A 25,072-nucleotide genomic window follows, 5' to 3' on the forward strand; every position below is an offset into this window, starting at 1 on the left:
AGGCAAATGTTGAGAAGAAGAAAATCACTGGATCGGTCCTACAGATCTGGGCTCTGTTCATAGCTCCCTTGTAGGTCTCAGATGGGAGTCTATAAACTTTTTCTATAAAGGGCCAGAGAGGAAATATTTTCAGCTTTGAAGGCTACACAGTCTCTGCTACAACTGTTCAACTCTGTGGTTGTACAAAATCAGGCATGAGTGATGCATAAAAATGAGTGAGGCTTGCTTATAAACTCTGTTTACAAAATGTGAAAACTATTCTTAACTCATGGGCCAAACAAAAACAGGCCAGGAGTGGATGGAGTCCACGGACTGGAGTTGCTGACTCAGTCCTAGGGGAACCTGTGGAACCTCTTCCACGTGGAAATTTTGATCAATGTCTTCTCTATTATTTTCTGAATGATTTCCTCTGTGGGCTAGTCCTGATCACAAATGTGAAACTATAACCAGTTACCCTTCTTAGGTCATAAAATGATCAAATGATTAATGCTCCAGGGGTTTAAGTAATTACTTGAAAGTGAACGAAAGTGAAAGTGAATTCACTCAGTGTGTCCCACTCTTTGCAACCCCATGGACTGTAGCCCACCAGGCTCCTCCCTCCACGGGATTCTCCAGGCAAGAGTACTGGAGTGGGTTGCCATTTCCTTCTCCAGGGGATCTTCCTGACCCGGGGATCAAACCCAGGTCTCCTGCATTCCAGGCAGACGCTTTAACCTCTGAGCCACCAGGGAAGCCCAATTACTTAAGAAACATGATCTATTTTCTTTACAAAGTATTGCTTCATTTAAAACAATTGACTAGTTGAGATGACGATGAACAGAACTAATTAGCTTTTCTTTTCAGTCCTCTTCTTGTTGCTGAATATTTATTTCTATTTGATTTTTTCACAGCTAGAAACACTTTCTTAAAAATATGTAGAGGAGGATTAAGAGCACTTTTAGAGGGTTTTATTTTAAATGTTAGCAGGATTATGTCTCAGCTAGTTTGTTGAAAATCTTTTGCTTGTTACTTGACAGGCTGCTTTTGAGAGGAAATTTATCAGAAATTCAGTGTCTCATTTGGTTTTTAACCAATATGTTTACTCAATTCAGATTTAGCCTTGAAGATTGTTTTCTTATACATTGCCTGCCTTTTTTTTTCTAAAGAAATGATTCATATGTATTTGCTCACTCTGTTGATAAGCCTTAATTTTTATGAATGTCTCTCAAGAGTGTCATGAGCACATATTAGAATTTATGACTTCTTGAATAAATATTACAGAGGTGTTTACTCAGTGTCAGGACTCCTAACATTGAATTAGCTTATATCTTACGTTACCTGGTGATGATTTCATAGAAAAGCTTCTTTTTTTTTTTAACTCTTTGTAGTGTCTCCAATTTGAGAAATTCTTACTTTAGGCCTGTAATATGGTGAAGGAAATCTTATCTCCTTTCAAGGTTCTGCAGAATCTGCTTGGATGATTTAGATAAGAATTTCCCAAGGGCAAAGGACAGCCCTGCCTGACTTTTCAAAAATGCTTGGTTTTAAGAACAAGGGCTACAGATTCTTTTGGTAGCTGACCCCAGCTTCTTCCCTGCCCTCCCACTTATAGGAGCTCTTCACCACACTAGGGTCACATCATATGCACATGTAACTTGTTGTTATTCAGTCGGTAAGTTATGTCTGACTCTTTGCAACCCCATGGGCAGCACACCAGCCTTCCCTGTCCTTCACCATCTCCTGGAGTTTGCTCAAACTCATGTCCATTGACTCAGTGATATCATTCAACCATCTCATCCTCTGTTGCCCCCTTCTTCTGCCTTCAATCTTTCCCGGCATCAGGATATTTACACACATTTAACTGCAAGGGCTCATCATAAAAACAAAAACAGCATCTTTAAAAAGGAGAGTTAATAACTGAACAGTAAGAGGAGTATTTTGCCTGCCATTTGCCTCAAGTACTTAATTTGGAATTCAGTGTTTCTAGAAGCGTGAACTCTGAAATTCCCTTCAAAAAGCATCTTTGTCTTCTAGCAGAAGTTTGTGCTGGATTCCAAGTCACACTTGAGGCCGGGGACTTGGGCCCTCCAGCCAGTCATAGCTCTTGAAAGGCTGAATTTGGGGGGTTTAATTGACTCACAAGGTCTCTGCTAATTTTCTTTCGAGTTTTTCAGGTTCTACATTTAGGTAAGCAGACCTCTTTGTTGTCAGTTTCCTGCAGGGTCTTGAGTTTCAGGCCTTTGGAACAGGATGCCCCCTCTCCTGACTGCTTGATATATCACGAACAAGCAAAACAATGGCCCTCAGCCCTGGCTGCACATTGGCATCTCCTTGGGAGGCTTTTCTGTTGCTGCCCAAGGTACCACCCACCAGAGAGCTGGAGCTAAGTATTCTTGGCATACAGCCAGACCTTTTGGATTGATATTTAGAAATCTCCCAGGTGATTCTTGTTAGGCAGTCAGGTTTGAGAACCACTGATACTCTATATGTATCTTACCACTGTCCAGAGGCATTCATTTTGGATTCTACTTTATCAGTCTTTCTGGAGAGGAAAGGGAGACTTCTGGTATTCTTTTCCATGGGCTGACCTAATTAATCTCCATCCAAAGGTAAACTGTGTAGCCAGCATTGAGGATGTTTTAGTTCAGCAGTACGAGGGGGCTTCGGTGAGATGAGGTGATGGTAAACTTGACAGCATCTGCAGGTGACGTTTTTGAATTCAGGGCAGACTCTGTATTTGTTTCCTTTGAGTCTTAGATGAGCCTAGCACAGCATCGTGCTGAGAGCTTCCAGGGCTGGGGTGGGAGTCAGGGGAGAAGGAGGAGCTGCATCTTGTTCTCTGGAAGTCACCTTACGGGGCCTTCTCACCCTCCTTTTCCTATTGTTGCTACATGGAAGTTATTTCTTTTTATTCAGAAAAGACTCAGAGATGCAGGTTGTGTTGATAATATATGCAATGTACAGATATATTTTATAATAAAAATGCCTTACAATTCTGTTTTGTAAATAGAGACATTTTATTAGGAAGTTAATATATATTATATATAATATATAGGTTATATATAAGTATATACAATATATATACATGTTATATAATATGTTGTATATTTTCACTCCTTATTAATAGATATTTTTATTTACTGAGATGGCAGTTCACTAGGTATATAAAACTTAAACACCAAATATCCAACTTCACGTTTAAGCAATAAAGTCTGATATTTATGGGGTAGGATTGCAGGAGATGTTTTCTAATACCAAAAGGAGCTCCGATCATGTCTCATATCTGTCTATGTCTAACTCTTCCAGCTTAACTTTTCTCAGAAACCAAGGCTGAATTTCCAGAAAGGTCTATTAAAGACGTGAGGAAATCGAGCACAGTTAGGTAAAAATGGTCAATTTACATGGTTCTTTATAGAAAAGTTTCTCAGAGCTTGATGTATGTTAAGACCCCTTATTTTCTAATTTTTATAATGTCTGTTTAAATATACTTTTCAGTCCCACTTCCTTATCCAGTTTGAAAAGTCAGAGTCTGCCTGAGTCTCTTGGGAATAGGGAGGCCAATATTCAGACTTTGGCTGCAGCCCGGGGTCACTCTTCGCTGGCACGTGTTAAACCCAGGCTCTTTCTTCTCGTGTCTTATTGGATATTAAAAATGGCGTGGTGCATTTTTCTCCTTACTAAAAACTTGGAATTCTAGCCAGTGTCACAACAATCCTGTGCTGGAGTTTTTCCATTTATCCCAATAGTTCTCTGATTAATCAATGTTGACATTAGTGTGAAAATTGCTTAATCAACTTGAAATATAATAAGTTGGCAAATGAGAAAGAAAAGGATAAAAATGAGAAAAAAACTGATTTTCTGCTTAATCGTTATCACAAGAAAATCTGACCACCCACTGCCCATTGGGAGATAAAGAAGATTTGAGGTCAGCAATGAGTAATGAGATAGTTTGGACCATTGAAATGTTAAGTTCTTCCCTAACCTCAAGGCTAGGTATGAGCCTACCGCATGCAAAGAAATGCTTTTAAAAATCTAGTGAAAAGGGAAAATCTCACAAAGTTACAGTCCAGGAACTAGTGTGACCATCAGGCTATTTGAACACCTATCCATCCGTCTAATATATGTGAAACATTTTCTTTGCATCTTTTAAATTGCACCCAACTTTGTTGCTATCTTAATATATAAAGGGGAATATGTGAGACTCACAATTCAAAACTCCTTGACGAAAGTTAGAATCATCATTGGTGATGCTAGTAAAATTCTTTTTTTTTTTTTTAATCTTACTGCAGTATAGTTGATTTACTGTGTTGTGTTTTGCTGCTATAAAGCAAAGTAACTCAGTTACACAAAACGTACTTTTTCATATTCTTTTCTATTATGATTTATCACAGGATATTGAATATAGTTCCCTGTGCTATACAGTAGAACCTCGCTGTTGGTTCACGAAAATTATTATATCCAAGTTCAGTTCAGTTCAGTCACTCAGTCGTGTCTGACTCTTTGCGACCCCATGAATTGCAGCATTCCAGGCCTCCCTGTCCATCACCAACTCCTGGAGTTCACTCAGATTCATGGTCATCGAGTCGGTGATGCCATCCAGCCATCTCATCCTCTGTCGTCCCCTTCTCCTCCTGCCCCCAATCCCCCCCAGCATCAAAGTCTTTTCCAATGAGTCAACTCTTCGCATGAGGTGGCCAAAGTACTGGAATTTCAGCTTTAGCATCAGTCATTCCAATGAACACCCAGGACTGATCTCCTTCAGAATTGACTGGTTGGATCTCCTTGTAGTCCAAGGGACTCTCAAGAGTCTTCTCCAACACCACAGTTCAAAAGCATCAATTCTTCGGTGCTCAGCTTTCTTCACAGTCCAACTCTCACATCCATACATGACCACTGGAAAAACCATAGCCTTGACTGGACGGACCTTTGTAGGCAAAGTAATGTCTCTGCTTTTGAATATGCTATCTAGGTTGGTCAAAACTTTCCTTCCGAGGAGTAAGCATCTTTTAATTTCATGACTGCAGTCACCATCTGCAGTGATTTTGGAGCCCCCCAAAATAAAGTCTGACACTGTTTCCACAGTTCCCCCATCTATTTCCCATGAAGTGATGGGACCAGATGCCATGATCTTCATTTTCTGAATGTTGAGCTTTAAGCCAACTTTTTCACTCTCCTCTTTCACTTTCATCAAGAGGCTTTTTAGTTCCTCTTCACTTTCTGCCATAAGGGTGGTGTCATCTGCATATCTGAAGTTATTTTCTCCTAGCAGGTTTGATTCCAGCTTGTGCTTCTTCCAGCCCAGCGTTTCTCATGATGTACTCTTCATATATGCCTATGCCCCAACTAGTAATGCTGAAGAGCTGAAGTTGAAAGATTCTGTGAAGACCTACAAGACCTTTTAGAACTAACACCCAAAAAAGATGTCTCTTTCATTATAGGGGACTGGAATGTAAAAGTAGGAAGTCAAGAAACACCTGGGGTAACAGCAAATTTGGCTTTGGAATACTGAATGAAGCAGGGCAAAGGCTAATAGAGTTTTGCCAAGAGAATGTGCTGGTCATAGCAAACACCTTCTTCCAACAACACAAGAAAAGACTCTACACATGGACATCACCAGATGGTCAACACCGAAATCAGATTGATTATATTCTTTGCAGCCAAAGATAGAGAAGCTCTATACAGTCAGCAAAAACAAGACCAGGAGCTGACTGTGGCTCAGATCATGAACTCCTTATTGCCAAATTCAGACTTAAATTGAAGAAAGTAGGGAACCATTCAGGTATGACCTAAATCAAATCCCTTATGATTATACAGTGGAAGTGAGAAATAGATTTAAGGGACTATATCTGATAGATAGAGTGCCTGATGAACTATGGACGGAGGTTTGTGACATTGTAGAGGAGTCAGGGATCAAGACCATCCCCATAGAAAAGAAATTATATCCAAAGTCCTTCACAATTTGCTTTCTCTTCACGGCAGAGCCACACTCATTTTCTGATGGTAGAGAGGTAACAGATGTGTCAAACTGGTCTCTTCTCAGCCCTGCCTTTTCTCATCTCCCAGTTTCCTCACTGTGAATGGATGCCATAAACATGTGCCAAGAGGTAAATTAACCCTCAGGTTTGTTTTGGAGTCTTGCCGAGAGAATCATCTGCTCACCTGGTTTTATTGAATTTAGAGGTAGATTTTTATTAACTGGTTAATAAACTCTGCAGTATTATCCTAGGCAAACCATTCTAGAAAGCATCCTTTATAAAAAGCTTTTCCCAATGCAGGGGGCCCAGGTTTGGTCCTTGGTTGGGAAACTGAATCCCACGTTCTTCAAGTAAAGATCCTGCATGCCACAACTAAGACTTCTGTATAACCAAATAAAAATTTTTTTAAAAGCTTTAAAAAAAAATTAAGACAGGGACTCAAATGGGATATAGTAACTAATCAACAGAACAAATTGTTAAAGGTTTGTGTATATGTATTTGTGTGCATGAGTGTGTGTGTAGGCATGAGTGAGTGGGCATATTTACCAATAAACCTACCTTCAGGTTAAAAGCATATTCATTAGAAGCCAAAACAGTTGGCTTTTTTTTTTTCCCCCACTGACATATCCTTTTGGAAACTCAGATGTTTCCAGGGAGCTTTGAGACATTGCATCTTATGTACGTCACCTTGATTTCCTTTTTCTTTAAATTTTTATTTTATATTGGATTATAGTTGATTTACAGTGTTGTGTTCCAGGTGTACAGCAAGGTGATTCAGTTATACATATACATATATCCATTCTTTTTCCGATTCTTTTCCCGTATAGATTATTATAGAGTATTGAGTAGTGTTCCCTGTGCTATATACTAGTTCCTTGTTGACTGTCTATTTTGTATGTAGCAGTGTGTATATGTTAATCCCAAACCCTTAATTTATCCCTCCCTAAAAAGCCTCTTGATGAAAGTGAGAGTGGAGAGTGAAAAAGTTGGCTTAAAGCTCAACATTCAGAAAACGAAGATCATGATATCTGGTCCCATCACTTCATGGCAAATAGATGGGGAAACAGTGGAAATAGTGTTAGACTTTATTTTTGGGGGCTCCAAAATCACTGCAGATGGTGACTGCAGTCATGAAATTAAAAGACGCTTGCTCCTCGGAAGAAAAGTTATGACCAACCTAGATAGTATATTCAAAAGCAGAGATATTACTTTGCCAACTAAGGTCCGTCTAGTCAAGGCTATGGTTTTTCCTGTGGTCATTCATGTATGGCTGTGAGAGTTGGACTGTGAAGAAAGCTGAGCGCCGAATTATTGATGCTTTTGAACTGTGGTGTTGGAGAAGACTCTTGAGAGTCCCTTGGACTTCAAGGAGATCCAACCAGTCCATCTTAAAGGAGATCAGCCCTGGGATTTCTTTGGAAAGAATGATGCTAAAGCTGAAACTCCAATACTTTGGCCACCTCGTGTGAAGAGTTGACTCATTGGAAAAAACTCTGATGCTGGGAGGGATTGGGGACAGGAGGAGAAGGGGACGACAGAGGATGAGATGGCTGGATGGCTTCACTGACTCGATGGACGTGAGTCTGAGTGAACTCCGGGAGTTGGTGATGGACAGGGAGGCCTGGCGTGCTGCGATTCATGGGGTCACAGAGTCGGACACGACTGAGCGACTGAACTGAACTGCACCCCTTGGTAATTGTAAGTTTGTTTTCTTAGTCTGAGTCTGTTTCTATTTTGTAAATACGTTCATTTGTGTTGTTTTTGTTTTAGTTTTAGATTCCACATATAAGTGATACTGTGTGACACTTGTCTTTCTCTGACCATCTTCATTCTGACAGTCTCTAGGTCCAGCCATGTTGCTGCAAATGGCATTATTTTGTTCTTTTTTATAGGTGAGTAATATTCCACTGTATATATATGCACCACCTCTTTATCCACTGCTCCACTGATGAATACTTAGGTTGCTTCCGTGCCCTGGCTGTTGTAAATTGTGCTGCGGCGGCCATTCTGGCACATGTGACTTTGCACAGTATGGTTTTCTCTGGGTATGTGCCTAGGAGTCAGATTGCTGGGTCATATGGCAGTTCTGTTCTTAGTTCTTTAAGGAGCCTCCATACTAATCTCCATAATGGTTGTACCAAATTATATTCCCACCAACAGGGTAGGTGGGTTCCCTTTTCTCCTACCCTCTCTAGCATTTACTATTTGTAGACTTTCTGATGATGGCCATTCTAACTTGTGTGAAATGATACCTCATTATAGTTTTGATTTGCATTTCTCTAAGAATTAGTGATGTTGAGCATTTTTTCATGTGCTTTTTGACCATCTGTATATCTTCTTTGGAGAAATGTCTAGTAAGGTCTTCTGCCCAATTTTTATTTGCGGTTTTTTGTTGGTTTTTTTTTTTTTTTTTTGCTTTTGATTAACATGAACTATTTGTATATTTTGGAGATTAATCCCTTGTTGCAAATATTTTCTCCCATTCTGTGCATAGTCTTTTCATTTTGTCTATGGTTTCCTTTACTGTACAAAGCTTTTAATTTTAACTAAGTCCCATTTGTTTATTTTTGTTTTTATTTTCATTATTCCAGGAGATGGATCCAAAAAGATATTCCTAGTGATTTATGTCAAAGTGTTCTGCTTGAGAGTTTTATAGTATCTAGCCTTACATTTTGGAGAAGGAAATGGCAACCCACTCCAGTGTTCTTGCCTGGAGAATCCCAGGGACAGCGGAGCCTGGTGGGCTGCCGTCTATGGGATTGCACAGAGTCGGATACGACTGAAGCTACTTAGCAGTAGCAGCAGCAACAGCCTTACATTTAGATCTTTAATAAATTTTTAATTTATCTTTGTATATGGTGTTAAAGCATGTTGTAATTTCATTTTTTACATGTAGCTGTTGAATTTTCTCAACACCACTTATTAAAGAGACTATCTTTTCTCCATTGTATGTTCTTGCCTCCTTTGTTGTAGATTAATTGACCATAGGGGTGTGGGTTTATTTCTGGACTTTCTATTGACCTTGATTTCTGACACCTAAAACTTTGTCAGGTTTAATTAAGTATGATCTAAAGTAATGTAAAATAGGTTTCACATCATTACCACTGCTTTGTATCTTCCCTAAAATTTTAAACATTCTGGCATTTTATGTATCTGTAATTAGCTGTAAAGATATAGGCACATTTGTTTCAGTTGGCCATTTATGGATTTGGTTAGAAAATTATTTGCTTTTGTGTGTGCGTGTATAAAGAACAGAAAGCTGGTTAGTTTTTCTAGATTCTCTTTATTAAAAAACACACCTAATCTAGTCTTTTAGTCATTTAAATAGTTACAGTGGAGCTAGTTGCAAAGAGGTTGAAATCAATAGGAGTAACTTGGTATTTTAGGTGCCTCAAAACTCTGCCTTCCACTTATTCTAAGAGCTCAAGTGGTTGAATGATGCCATCTGTGGGAGACCATCATGATTAACCAGTGGTCACCAGTTCTCCCCTAGACCCCAAACTCTGCAGCTCCTGTTGTATCTCTGCTTTGTGCTGACATGGAATATCTTTCCTAGTGAGCTGTGTGGAGGCTTCACTTTGGGGGCTAATCATCATTTATCATTATTATCATGCACGATCACTATAATTTGGATCAGTCCATTTGTAGAGCCCTGCAGTGTTAGGAATTTCCCCAAGCAAGAAAGTCTTTCTTTGCAAGTTCAAGTTAGTTCTTGGTGTGCTAGAATGAGACCATGGCTGACATAAAGTTGAATTTGCCTCTCTCTCATTTACCTCCTCAACAACCTTGGACAGATCACCAATGCTCTCAGTCTTTGTATTTCCTTCCTTAACTGAATGCTATGTTGGCCCTGTGATAATCCAAAATTTAAACGTGTAAGTAACCTACCTTCAGAAGCAAAAAATTGCATTTTGCTGTGTCCTAAAAACTACTTTTCTCACCAAGATTTTTTTTAAATTTTATCTTACTAATTTCCTAATTAATAAGACATTACACCAGGTATTAATATGTTATATATAATGTGTCAGCATAAGTTATTTTATTTCATATAACCTAGGAGTTCTTTTCAGATACAGTGTCTGTATGTCCTGCACCTACTCTCACATTTCACTATGAGAACAAGCATCTGTGGACAAGAATGTCCCTTACAGAAATCTTGGGTCACAGTGATAGAAAGACGAGGCAGGATTCATGCAGTGTCTTTCAAGCTGCTTGATTTCCTTAAAAATTTTTAAATGACAGGTTTAAAGGATTGGAGAAGAATCTTGCTTAGCATATTGTCTACTGAAAAAAATAACCACGACATGAGAGTTATGAGTTAAATTTTATTTGGGGCAAAATGAAGGCTATAGTCCGGGAGACAGCATTTCAGATAGCTCTGAGGAACTGCTCCAAAGAGGCAGGGTGGCAGGTCAGCATATATGTGATTTTGGTAAAGGGGAAGTGCATGCAATCAGGCACATACCTCTTTTCAGAAGGTTGCTGCTAGTCATGAGGAGCAGATGTCACCATGAAGGGTGTTAGTGCTTTTCTAGATATGAGGAGATGCAAGAATTGGGCTTAAAATTTTCTTCTGGAAGACCTGTTCTGACAGTTTTTTCCAGAGCACAGAGTGCCTCATTCCTGATCTCTTCCCTGAACTCGGTTCAGGGGATGTTGAAGATCAGCTGCATGAGCTCATGATTTAATTCTTGTGGAGGGAGACGATAAGTGCCAATTTGTAGTTGGCAAAATGATGTGATTTCTGGTGATTTCTTCACTCCCTCCCTCAAAGAGAAGTGTCCAGGTTGGACCAGAAAGTTGGTGGCTCTGGCTGTTCACATCTGATTCTAACCCAGGTGGTGTACTTTGTTTCAAGGGAAACCAGGAACTTGTCCTTTTGATTACACTCTCCACTGTCTTATCCACTAGGGACAAGTCATCACCACTGTAGTTAGAGCTGTTCATTTTTATTTTTCCCATTTGGCCAGAGATGACCTTTCTCACTATCAGTAAAGGTGATCAACCACCCCTAATCCCATTGCAAAATCCATTCGATTTGGGTATGAAAGTCTGCTTATGCTAATTTTGCATCCCTGCTTCCAGATGGGTAGTATTTCTGCCACTAGAGGTTAACGTGAATGGCTGATGATGCCTAATACTCATTGCCACCTAGGAAACTTAGAGATGAAGACCCAACCCATATCAATAGTAGGCACTTGCTGTGTCTTTGTTTTATAAATCAAGTGAATGTACAAGCTAAAAGTGCTTTCTTGATGAAAAGCTGGGCCTAGGAGGTGATAAAACGGATAGCTAGCCTAGAATCCTAGGGCTTCCGGAGTCTAACATTGACTGGCTTTCCTTGAAGCAGGGAGCCCTGAGTGAAGATCTCCTGCTGCTGCTGCTGCTAAGTCGCTTCAGTCGTGTCCAACTCTGTGCGACCCCACAGACGGCAGCCCACCAGGCTCCTCTGTCCCTGGGATTCTCCAGGCAAGAACACCAGAGTGGGTTGCCATTTCCTTCTCCAGTACATGAAAGTGAAAAGTCAAAGTGAAGTCGCTCAGTCGTGTCCAACTCTTAGCGACCCCCATAGACTGCAGCCCACCAGGCTCCTCCGTCCATGGGATTTTCCAGGCAAGAGTACTGGAGTGGGGTGCCATTGCCTTCTCTGAAGATCCCCTAGCGGCCCCCATCTCCTCAGTGACTGTCCGCAGCGCTTAGTGGCCCCCATCTCCTCAGTGACTGTCCACAGCGCTTGCAGGAACACCTGCCCCACGCCTCCGTCAGTGGTTCTCTTTCCAGTGGTCGAGAGCATTACAGCGCTTTCTCTCCTGGCCTCCGTATCATGTCTGTTTCCTTCCGCTTTCAGACAAAGGTGGTGCCCCCCAAAAATACGCCTTTTAAATTCTAGGTGGACAGTATTAGAAATCTCCAGTTGTTACACCATAGTTTTGGCATTAAAAACAAAACACAATCATCCAAATAGGCTTTTTTTTTTTTTTTTACAAGCATCCTAGCTTTGACATCAGCATCTCGACTGCTACCCTCTCTCTCCTTCAGCTCTGGACACAGTAATCTCCTGTCTCTTGAACCCAGGAGTCCTGATGCCCCTTCAAGCCCAGGACTTTGCACATGCTCTTCCCTCCTCTCTTTGCCTAGCCAAGTCTTTCTTGGTCTCCACTAGACACGAAGGCCAAGAACACGTGTGCATCCACATACCTTGTATCTCCAGCACTGACATACATGCAGGCCAGTTTGCTAAAAAACTATTCACTGAAGAACCAATTTCTGGGCAACCAAACCTGATTTTTAGGATCCCACACATAAGTTTTGTTTTTTGTTGTTGTTGTTGTTGTTTTTTTAACAAGCATCCTGGCTTTGGCATCAGCATCTCAACTGCTACCCTCTCTTTCCTCCAGCTCTGAACAAAGTGACTTCCTATCTTTTGGCCCAGGTGATCTTAGGGCGACATTCTGGCCTCTCCTGAGCTTGTCTCTGACAAGCCTTCCAGCCTCATCTGCTCTCCTTGGTGGATTATGTCTTCCAGCACATCCCATACCTCTCTGTTTGCTCATCTTCTCCATCCATTGGAGCATCCTGACACCCCGTTCCCTCTGCACTCATACATAGCTAACTTCATTTATTTGTCTTGAGTAAGGTATCTGCTATAATAGCAAACTTTCTTTGATACCTTCCTCTCCCATCTTCCCTGGGATGAGGCATTCTTTCCAATACACTCATAGCAGGTTGTATTAACAAAGTACATTGTAATTATTTATGCATCTCTCCCACTTCAGTCTAGGAGATCTTTGAGAGTGGAAATCATATTCTGTTTATCTCTACATCTCTCTGGGCTCAATAATTATTAGCAAAGTGACGGTAAGACCTTGTGTGAAGTCATGATCCCCACGTTTCCTGAGAGCTGTGTCCATGGGGTGAAATCCACAATCTCAGAGGATGACTGAGCTGTTCTTTACATGATGGTTTTTGCGTTCCCTTTGGAATTGTGATAATGGGCAAAAAGGAACAGAATCTATAAAAGCGTATTTTTCTTTTTCTAAGAAATATTGAGCAATTGGAAATATTGCTTCTGAGTTTCATGATAGTTCAAAAAAGGCTTGCAGAGTCATGGGGCTCCAAATCCCTTGCAGTAAGCTTGGGATAGGGCATATTCAGCCCTTGGGATGTGTTTAATGAACTACAAAAGTACTCCGACTGTGAGAGTTGGGTCAGTGGTGATGATTCTTCAAGCTGAATCACCAGGCAATGGTTTTGGAATCCCACGGGGCTAAAAAGAAAAAAATGGTGCCATAGGAAGAATGGCTTTTTGATGAGCTTGAGAGAGACAATAAATAACCCTCTTCAACAACCAAATTCTAAAGTAATCGAGAAGTAAGACAAAGAATTGAGGTGATCAGTTCATTATTGCTAAAGTTAAGGGTAGAGAAGGTGGCTCATAACTAAAGCATCTGACCTTTCTAATACCGAATCCAGAATGTGATAGACTGACCCATAGGGTCATCGTTAGCTCTGGGAGACCCAGGCTTTACCCGCAGGGGCAGGACTCCAACAGCACAGAAGAGAGGAAGGGGCAGAGGGAAGGACCGCCCCTCGCTGACATGCACCCCTAGGGAGAGTGGTTGTCACCTGTGTCATAGCGTGTGTCCGAGGCCCTCTCTTCCCGTACTTAGCCTCCGTCAGGGAGAGAACTGTATATTCTTCTGGGCATTAAAATGAGTGTGAGCCTGTGCTGTGCTTTATTGAAGATGTTCCACGGTGGCTCTGTGGTAAAGAATCTGTCTGCAATGCGGGAGTCATAGGTTCATCCCTGGGTTGGGAAGATCCTGGAGGAGGGCATGGCAACCCACTCCAGTATTCTTGCCTAGAGAATCCCATGGATAGAAGAGCCTGGCAGTTCATGGGGTCACAAAGAGTCGGACATGACTGAGCGACTAAGCACGCATCATTTTATGTTAAGCAATTCTTCAGTGTGGGTGGTAGCAGTTGCCCCCACTTTAGAGATATACACACTGAGGTTTATGGAGGTTGAATGACATCCCCAAGATCACTGAACTTCATCCCCCAGAACTGAAGCTGAACCCAAGCAACTTCCCAGGCAGAGCTGTTAACCCCTGTGCTTTGAACTTCTCTGTGGTCATATAAGGCCATGTGCAGTGGAGGTCCTGGGTCGTCACTTACAGTTAATTATGAAAGCGGTAAACGATGTGAAAGAAGGATTCTCTGTCTTGAAATCTCTGTTCCTGGCTGCTCTCATTAATTCCTTTTCCCCTGGCTGGAATCCAACCAGCTCACACAACTGTCAGTGCTATCTCAATCAGTATTTACACAAAAGGGTCATGCAATTAAAAAAAAAAAAAAAGCCAGAAATACCAGAATGTTAGTACATCTGTTGAATGAAGTTTAAGGATTGGTGAGCTATCTGTTAAGTGGATTTGAGATGGTTGCCTGGAGAATACATTTTTTTCTTTCCCTAGATGAGAGAGGTAAACAAGCCAGAAATGATTTCAAATTTGTTTTGCAAATTGGAATAATCAAAACATAACAGTGACCTTCGAACCAATGCCAGAGAGTTAGGAAAGATCAAATAAAATCTGAAGAATATATTCTGATAGTGGCATAAGTGGGGTTCCTTTTGGCTTTGACATTCTGCCTGGATTGCATCTCAAGTGCAGTTATGTGTTTTAACCCATTTCACCCCGATCTATTCAGACCTTGAGACCTGCTCATGAGTACAGTTTAATTCAACTGGAAAAATCACAGGAGGAGTAAGAAGAGGGCTGTGAACATGATCTCTTTCTGCATGTTAAGCTGCTTCAGTCATGTCTGACTCTGCATTCCTGCGGCCTGTAGCCCACGAGGCTCCTCTGTCCATGGACTTCTCCAGGCAAGAATATTGAAGTGGGTTGCCATGCCCTCCTCCAGGGGTTTTTCTTGACTGAGGGATCAAACCCACATCTCCTGCAGCTTCTGCATTGCAGGCAGATTCTTTACCACTGAGCCACCAGGGAAACCCATGATCTCGCTCATCTCCCCCAAAAGCACACATACTTGATGCACCTCCAAGCTGTCTGTCTCAGTGAAGAGCAGTCCCTGCCTCCCAGTGCCTTAGTGAGCTGGCACAGGGCACCTGCACAGAGAACATGGATCTTCTGCTTTTTGTCCCACTTTAGGGACCCTTTGACATTGTTGGGCTCTACGAGTAAGGGAGCAAAGCAGGAATTGAAATTGTGTCCAGCTAATTAGCTGGATAATTTGGACAAGTTAGTGGTCCACTCTAAGCTTCCTTCCTTGTTTTAAAAGGAGGGACTGGACTGATGGATCTTTACATTTTTGAACTGTAGAGGCATGAAGGATCCATCTTAGAACTAGAGAATAGCACAGTGAGGACATTCTAGGATTTCATAAGGTTGTGGTCAGCTTGGGAAAATTCTTTCAACCTCTATTCTTTTCTGCCTTAAAAAATAAACTTTTTAATTTTCTTTCTGAGACAAGAAAATGTCTGGTGCCCTGCAGTCTTAGAGCTTGAGTTTCAACTCCCATAATATGGAGATAATTTGGTGCCTTCCTGATTTTGGCTGGTTTTGAGACCTTCTTCCTTGGCCCCCAAAGGCTGGGCTGCTTCATCACTTATCACATAATATTTGAATCCAAGGGCTGGACTCCATCATCACTTACCGCATAATCTTTGAATCTTAGAGCATCTCCAGACAAGATGTCTGCTCATTCTCTCCCTTTTCTCTCTGTGGACACTTTTCAACTTTTGTACTTCTGTCTGCTCTGGGAGCTACCTCCTAATTATATCCTAGGAGCCTGATATAGAAAAGGCCAAAGGAAACATTGCTTCTCTGTCTCCCTGGCTGTCCCAGGGGCATCTTGGAGGCTGCTCCTTAGTGAGCTGCCCAGAGGCCACTGACTGGGAATCAAACTCAAATGTGTGACAAGGACCCATCTGAGAGCAGTGTGCTTTGGCATAAGGACTGAAGGATATTCTCACTGTGCTCAGGCTTATCTGTTTAAATGTGATTAAATATTCTTGACTAATATTGAAATAAAGTACTTATTTCATCAGTTCTGGTGAAGCAAAAGCCCTAAAGTGTCAACCCAATGAGAATATATTCAAAGGGAGATTCATCCTGAATCCCACTCAGGAAGTAGGATTTTCAGAGCTTGAAAGAACCCTCAAGTATCCTCTAGGTCAACTCAAGATCTTTTCTATTTGGTTTAGGTATAATTGAAGTCTAAAGAGATTAAACGCTGTGCCTAAGGCAAGTGAGGACTGGGAAGAATCCCATAGGGTTCTGTTTCATGTCAATCTAGTAGGGATCTAAACTAGAGGCTTTGTGTGAGGTTCTGAGGTTTGAAAAACCACCGTGTCAGTTGTGAAGATCATAAATTGAAGAGGCATCTATAAAGTACTGTCTCTTTATTTTTCAATTCATGCTTTATATAGATTGGGGCATTATTTTATTTTTGTGCTTTTCAAGTAACAGTTCCTCTCAATTTTTTTAAAGAAAAATTTCACAGCTGAAAAACAATGTTGAAAGAATAGCACAATGAACACTTATGTACGCACTGTTAGTTGTTGGTATCTTGTGATTCTCTCCCTTCCTTCTTGTCCCTCTCTGTACTTCTTGCTCATGTGTGTACACACACACACACACACACACACACACACACTTTATGTAAGTAAAAGTCAGCTGTAGGCATTGTGATGTCACCCTTAAGTACACCAACCAGTGTCTGCTCAGAGCCAGAGCATTCTCCCACAGAACCACAATTGCTTTAGCATACCCAGGGAAGTTCACTTTGTAGCTTTAATATTATATAGTAAAAAAGTACATATCCAGATGTCTCCATATGCCCCCAGTATGCCCTTTATAGCCTCTATTTTTAATCTAGGAAAGAATCAGGAATTGCATTTAGCAGTCATCCTTATTCTCGTTTAAATTACGCTATCCTCTATCTTCTAATTTATGTCTCAAGTGATATTGCTTGTTTAAAAAGTTTCGGCCAATTACCTTATAGAATGTCCTGCAATCAGGATTTATATTTTTGTTTTCTCATTAGATTTAAATATTTTGGCAAGAAAAAAAATATAGAGGAAACCCCATACACCACAGGATGCAGTCACTTTGAAAGAGAGTCAGGCAGCTCCTCAAAAAGTTAAAAGAGAGTTCCATATGACCCAGCAATTCCTCTCTTAGGTATATACCCAACAGAATTGAAAACATAGCTTCACACAAAAACCTGTAAATATATGTTCATAGCAGCACTATTCATAATAGGGGAGACAACACAAATGGATAATAAAATGTGGCATATCCATACAATGGAATATTGTTTGGTAATAAAAAGGAACGAGGTACTGATGCATGCTACAACAAGCCTGAAAAACATTATGCTATATGAAAGAAGCCAGTCACAAAATGTCATATTTTATAGAATTCAATTCATATGAAATTTCCAGAATAGGCAAATCCAGAGAGAGAGAGATTTGTGGTTATCCAGGGCTGGAGGAATTGGGGGAAATAGAAAGTGACTGCTAAGGGGTATGTGGTTTCTTTTGGAGGTGGTTAAAATATTTTAAAAATTGTAGTGATGGATGCACAATTCTGCAAATGTAACTGAACATTACTATTGAATTGTGCACTTTAAGTTGTATATGATATGTGTATGGTATGTGAATTGTATCTAAACAAAATTGTTACTAGAAAAGAAAGAATACTATGTGGTGATGTGTCCTTGCCATTGGGTACTTTCAGTTCAGTTCAGTCGCTCAGTCGTGTCTGACTCTTTGCAACCCCATGAATCGCAGCATGCCAGGCCTCCCTGTCCATGACCATCTCCTGGAGTTCACTCAGACTCATGTCCATCGAGTCCGTGATGCCATCCAGACATCTCACCCTTGGTCGTCCCCTTCTCCTCCTGCCCCCAATCCCTCCCAGCATCAGAGTCTTTTCCAATGAGTCAACTCTTCACATGAGGTGGCCAAAGTACTGGAATTTCAGCTTTAGAATCAGTCATTCCAAAGAACACCCGGGGCTGATCTCCTTTCGAATGGACTGGTTGGATCTCCTTGCAGTCCAAGGGACTCTCAAGAGTCTTCTCCAACACCACAGTTCAAAAGCATCAATTCTTTGGCGCTCAGCTTTCGTCACAGTCCAACTCTCAAATCCATACATGACCACTGGAAAAACCATAGCCTTGACTAGACGGACCTTAGTTGGCAAAGTAATGTCTCTGCTTTTGAATATGCTATCTAGGTTGGTCATAACTTTCCTTCCGAGGAGTAAGCATCTTTTAATTTCATGGCTGCAGTCACCATCTGCAGTGATTTTGAAGCCCCGAAAAATAAAGTCTGGGCACTTTAAGAGCTACTTAATCCCAATTTGTCCTGCTATTGTTGATGCTAAGCTTTGATCACTTGGATAGCATGGTTCCTGTCAGATCTCACCATTGTGAAGGTGTCTCTCACCTTGAGATTAATAAGTAATTTGAAGAGTGACACTTAACCACTGTGTGGACATCCTGTTCTCCAGTTATTAGTATCCACTGGTGATCTTTGCAAGTAAGATCAATTTCACAAATGAATACAAAATGATGATTTTTAATGGTCATATTTCTTCCATTTATTAACTAATAGCTTTCAGTAGAGAAAGCATGCATCTCCCTCTTTACAGTTTAGTTCAGTCACTCAGTTACATCCAACTCTTTGTGACCCCCATGGACTGCAGCATGCCAGACTTCCCTGTCCATCACCAGCTTCTGGAGCTTGCTTATGTCCACTGAGTCAGTGATGCCATCCATTATTAAACAGAATTATCACATGACCCAGCAATTCCATATCTGAGTGTATCCCCAGAAGAACTGGAAGCAGAGGCAGACACTTGTGTGTTCATGCCAGGATCATTCACTGCAGCCAAGAGGTGGGAACAACACACATGTCCATCTACAGATGAGTGGAGTAAAAACAGGTGACATATATGTTCAATGGATATCATGCCACCTTAAAAAAAATGGAGTTCTGATACATGCTACAGCATAGGTGAATGTGGAACATGTTATGCTGAGTAAAATAAACTGACACAAATACTGTTTGATTCCCCTTATATGAGGTACATGGGGTGATCACATGCATAGACACAGAATAGAATGGTATTTGCCAGGGCTGGGGGGAGGCAAGAATGAGGAGTTATTGTTTAATAGATACAGAGTTTTGGTTTTCAAAGATGAGAAAATTCTGGTGATGGATGATGGCTACACAACAAGGTCAATGTATTTGATTCTGCAGAACTGTACAGTTAAAAAGTTAAGATGGTAAATTTAATGTTTGTGAAAGTGAAGTTGCTCAGTTGTGTCCGATTCTTTGTGACCCCATGGACTGTAGCCTACCAGGCTCCTCTGTCCTTGGGATTTTCCAGGCAATAATACTGAAGTGGATTGCCGTTTCCTTCCCCAAATTTAATGTTTAATGCTTATGTATATTTTATCACAAAACCCCCTCATTAGATTCTTGTTTACTCTTTTTTGTTTCGATATATTATCATTATTACTCTTTCTGATACTGGAAATTGGCCACCAGGAAGCCCTTCAAGCTCCTCCTGTTCCCTCTTGGACATAGCCATCTCTCCCTGATTCCAATTACAGGGGGACTGTAGTCAGAAGCCAAGATTGGGACGCTTAGTGAGCTCATCATTTAGTCATCATTCGCTGCTCACACTTTGAGTAGATAGAGCTAGGAAAGCAAACACACACTCACGTATATGCACACATACCTAGTACTTATACACACACATGCAAATATATTTAGACATATTCTTCATTAGTCTCCAATTTAAATCTGATACCACATTTCCCCCACCTCACCTCACCTCAGTTCATATTTATCCCCCTTCTTCCACAGTAACAACTCTGATTCCCAAGAATACCTACATATTTACTAATTGGCTCTATCCTTCAGTGAGCAAGAATTTCAGATTTATCATACTAACAAACACCACAAATCATTTTAAACACTAAAGTATAAAATTCACATGTTCAGATTACTAGCAGTGCTAAACATATTTTCTGGACCTGTTTTCCTTTCTTCCTTACTGAGCAGGGAGGGTGAGATTAAGGTCATGGTGGTGTTTGTGTTATTCAGTTGCTAAATTGTGTCCAACTCTTTGTGACCCCATGGACTGCTCCTCTGTCCTCCACTATCTCCCAGAGTTCATTCAAATTCGTGTCCATTAAATTGGTGATGCTATGGTGGTGTTGATAGAGATTAAAAAGAGAAAGGAAAGGGAGAGTGGGAGGGATGAGGAGAGAGAAAGAGAATGAGAGAGTGTTTCAACATTTAAAGTTTTCACATGAAAAACCCCACTAAATAGAAGTGAGGTATAGTAGAAGTAAGAATTGGGAGGAGAGGAGCCAATTAATTTTTTTTTTTTAATTTTTTTAAAAGAATCTGGTTTGCTGACTTTTGGAGTAAATGCTTTGTATGTTTACTTAGACAAGAAATAGTACAGAAGGTTAGACTCAGTGAACATAGAGAGAAAGACAGATGTTTTTTATGAATTCCGATAAGATTTTCATCCTGTGTGGGGAGTTCAGTTGCTGCGTTTGGCTTTGATGGTGACATTTTCTCAGACGTGGCATTTGATCCGGCAGACATGCTCTACATGGTTGTTCTTGAAACGAGGAATTGATTTATTTTTCAAAGGTTCTCCTGCCTTTGGAAGAGAACCAAATCTCTCTTTCAAGTTGGGGAAAGAACTTCCTTTGGAGACCTAACCTCTTTCTCACCCCAGCAAACCATTTGGCCTTTTGTGTACAAGCTGGGTAAGCATACTTAAACATGAGATTCTTTTTCTTCCTTACTGAATGCTCAAACAAGCTGATTTTCCTGCTATTGGAGTATTCTGATTTCTAAGAGAGATGGTGGAATGGTAGTGGAGACACTCTGAAACAGGCATCCTGAGACCTGTCTTGGTCACAGGTAATGAGTCTTCTCAGGAGCCTTTTCCTTTGTAAGTATTCCTGGCACTTGGCCTTCGCAAGAGAGCTCTGTGTGGTCCTGACAAGGTTGCCTTGCAGGCTGAAGGCCTACGGGAAGCAGGTTCCCTGTGAAAGCAGGCTTCATGAAACAACACTCCGGTTTGTATAGTCTCAAGTGTGTGATCAAATATTTAAGGCCTTTAAAAAATGACAGTGTTTAGAAGGGCCCTTGCAAAGAATTTTTGATGGAAGACAGTGAAAAGATTTGTTTCCATTACTCATAGCTTCAGTCCGCTGTGATGGGAGTTGTTTAAATTTTCAGTTCTTAGATGGAAACTTAACAAAAGTAGGTGATGAAAGTTGTTGGAATGGGTAATTTGGGGCCAGGATGAGTAGAGGGGTGACAGCGTTCTCCCTGGAGGCAACTTTGTGTGCAAGCCATCCATTGCTTCTTGCCTGGAATCCGTGTGTTCTGGCCTGTGTCAGGATGTCAATGTTTTTGTGTGCTCAGTCAAGTTAGATATTTGTTATATTCCACAAAACATTTTTAGAAATCTGTGCAAGCGCATATTAATAGTTCATGTCCGAAGGAGTGGGGAAATGGGAGGGATATTAACATTATGTATTCCCTGAAGTCAATTTTCACTTAGCAATTTCTTCTGTATTTCTATGGGAAGTTCAGTTGAAGCTTTTGAAATCGTTGCACAGAAATGGTTTACTCAGCATGAAAGCGTCTACTGGGAGCCTCCTATCCAGGTTCCTTACCTTTTACAACTTTATCTCTCCCTAAAACTCCTTGAGGGTCAACCCATGAGGACTGGTATTCATCACACCCCACCGGAAACAGTTGGTTAACTCATGAAGACTGGCATTCAAAATAGGCCATGTTCATACATTAAATGCACTACCATGCGTAAAATAAATGGCTCTTGGGAACCTGCCGTACAGCACAGGAAGCTCAGCTCAGTGGTCTGTGATGACCTAGAGAGATGGGATAGGGGTGGTGAGAGGGATGTGCAAGCGGGAGGGGATATATGTATACATATAGCTGATTCACTTCATTTACAGCAGAAACTAACATAATATTGTAAAGCAATTGTAATCCAATTTTTTTTAAAAAGAAAGGAGTCTTCTGCTTCCAGAAAACTGGAGTAGACATACTTTTCCCTATTCGTCCTGTTAAGTACAAATGAAAGGCTTGAATGTTATATATAAAACAAGCATAAGAAGACTCTGAAAGGTAGAGAGAAGAAGGAAGACTGGCAGAGACCTCAGGACCCCAGGAGGAATACAGTGCAGAGTTCCCTGAGTTTCTCTATTACATCATATAGTCCAGACTTGGGTCTGGAGATGCCAGTAACTTTGCAACACAACAGGCACAGATGAAAAGTCACCCTGCAAGGCTACTCTTTCTAGCTTAGAGACCAGAAAAGGCAGCCTAGCAAGACAGAAAACTTCTAAGCAATAACCACTCTACTCCAGCCAAATACCACAAAAAACTGGTTCATCCCACTCATGCCAACAAAATGTCAGAAGGGAACCAAGACATCTACCATCACCAGGCTCTAACAACATGCCTCAACCCCTCTGCTGGAACAGTGTTAGACAGAGCTAGAACTTACTTCCCCTAGGGAGGTAACGAGGGGCCCCGCCTCTCCCACTGGGTTGATGTCATATCAGGCCAAGTGAAGGTTCAAGACTTTTATCATGGCCCACCAGTGTTTTCAGGGTAGCTAAGATTTATTTTAACCAGATGTGGCAAGACATGAAGATTCAGAAATGACTCATGAAGGGAGAAGTTGATCATGACAGTTCTCTCAAAACAGGAGGCACAGCACACCACTCAGGGCCACATAGGGAATCACTGGGGTGTGTCAGATGCAGAAGGAGCAGGAGGAAATTTGGCAAGACTCTTTATTGTGGTTTCCATGCCAAAGAATGGATGAGGCAGGGTACATAGACCTAAGATTGATGAGTTTGAATAATTGCAGCAAGCTGTGTACTGTTGGGCTTCCCTGGTGGTTCAAACAGTAAAGAATCTGCCTGCAATGTAGGAGACCCAAGTTAGACCCCTGGATCAAGAAAATCCCCTGGAGAAGGGAATGGCAACCCACTCCAGTATTCTTACCTGGAAAATTCCACGGCCAGAGGAGCCTGATGCACTATAGTCCATGAGATTGCAAAGTCAGACACGACTGAGTGATTAACACTTTCACTGGACTTAAGGGGTTGTCCTGAGTTACCTAATACCTGGTTCTGGGGTATTTAGGTCAGAGGAACAGGGTCCCAACATACAAGAGCCCAATATAGGAGGTGGTTGTAGGTTTGGACTCTGAATCGGTTGGTTTTTATTTGAAAGGTGCTCTCACAGGGAAGTCATTTATTTTTTCTAGGGATTGCCTAGCTGTGGAAGGGCCATTCCTCCTGGGTCAGCAAGGCTCCTGATGTCAAAGCTTCATAAAATGAAAGGCATGGTTAATAGAAAGAATAACAAGTTCACCCCTCCCAGTGGTGGTGTTGGTGGTGCAATGAGGCTCTCCTACCTCTCCCAGCAGAGAAGTATCCATAGAGGTCAGGAAGGAGCCAGGATTCCCATCCTTACCATGCATATCAAGCAGCCCTGGCCTCCTCCACTACTGGAGCAGGGTAAAACAGAATTCAGAGTCTCAAAATATAATATCCAAAATGTTCAGATTAGTTGAAAATCATTCATCATGCCAAGTATTTGGAAGATCTCAAATTGAACGAAGAAGATAATATATGTCAACACCAAAGTGGCTGAGATGTTAGTATTATAATGATAAGATTTAAAGCAGCCAAGGTCAAAATACATGAGCAATTACAAACATGCTAGAGAGAAAGATTCAACAACAAAAATAAAGATATAAAGAAGAAGCAAATGGAAATTAAAGCTACAGAATACAATAACCAAAACAAAATACTCAGTGATGAGCTTAATAGCAACATGGATGAGATGGAGGAAGAAGCCATGAACTGGAAAATAGTCTAATGGAAATTACATATAATCTGAATAACAGAGAGAAAGTAGACTTTAACATCATGTTAAAAGAATGAAAACATAACCTAAAAACAGGGAGAAAATATTTTCAAACCCTATATCCAATAAAAGACTGGAACTAGAATATATATAAAAAACCTCTCAAAACTCAACACTAAAAAAAAGGCAATCCAATTATAAAATAGACAAAAGACATATGGAGACATTTCACTGAAGAAGATATATAGATGACAAATAAACCCACGAAGTGATGTTCAACATCATTAGCCATCAGGGAAAAGCAAATTAAAATCACAATGAGCTGTCTCATCAGAATAGTTAAAATAAAAAGTAGTGAAAACACCAAATGCTGGGGGAAAGGTGGAGAAACTAGGTCACTCATACACTGCTGGTGGGAAGGTAAAATGGTACAGCCACCCCAAAGAAGAGTTTGGCAGTTATCTTAAACAAATTAGTATGACCATATGACCTGGTAATTGCACTCCTGGACATTTATCCCAGAGAAATCAAAACTGTGTTCACATAGAAGCCTGTACACGAATGTTCATAGTCACTGTATTTGTAGTAGCTCCAAACTGGAAACAACCCAGATGCCTTTCTCAAAGGTGGATGGTTAAACTGTGGTGCCTCTATACCATGGAATGCTACTCTGCGATAAATAAGAAGGAACTGTTGCTATGCTGGGTGAGTAAAGTCAATCCTAAAAGGTTACATGCTATATGATTCTGCTTGTGTAATATTCTTAAAATAATATACTTACAGAAAAAGAAAAAAGATTAGTAGTCATCAGAATGGAATGGAGCCAGGATGAAAGCTGTGGCTATGAAAGAACAACATATAGGATCTTTATGATAATTGGAGATGTTCTGTATCTTGACTGTATTAGTGTTGAGACCTCTCTGTATTATTTATAACCACATATGAATCTACAATTATATCAACATAAAAAGTTTGAATATATAAATAGTAATATACTCTTCCTCTCAGTGTAGGTTCACTTCCCAAAATTCATCCTATAGGAATAATCAGAGATTGGCACAAAGAGCCTAGATCCTAAATATTTAATAAGAGAAAGACTAAATTATGACACATCCATGGGTTAAATACTATGTAGTTGGCA

General features: G+C 40.8%; 1 protein-coding gene and 1 non-coding gene across 3 annotated transcripts in view; one reads left to right on the forward strand and one right to left on the reverse strand.

Annotated features, from left to right (window-relative positions):
- Nucleotides 1–25,072, forward strand: part of GNA14 (G protein subunit alpha 14) — a 198,059-nt gene that overhangs the window by 120,539 nt on the left and 52,448 nt on the right. The window lies entirely within an intron of this gene.
- On the reverse strand, nucleotides 659–731 carry TRNAS-GGA (transfer RNA serine (anticodon GGA)). Its single transcript has one exon. It is a non-coding gene; the product is annotated as a tRNA-Ser (tRNA).

The sequence above is a fragment of the Ovis canadensis genome, chromosome 2 (assembly GCF_042477335.2).
Source record: "Ovis canadensis isolate MfBH-ARS-UI-01 breed Bighorn chromosome 2, ARS-UI_OviCan_v2, whole genome shotgun sequence".
In the NCBI taxonomy this organism is placed as follows: Eukaryota; Metazoa; Chordata; class Mammalia; order Artiodactyla; family Bovidae; genus Ovis; species Ovis canadensis.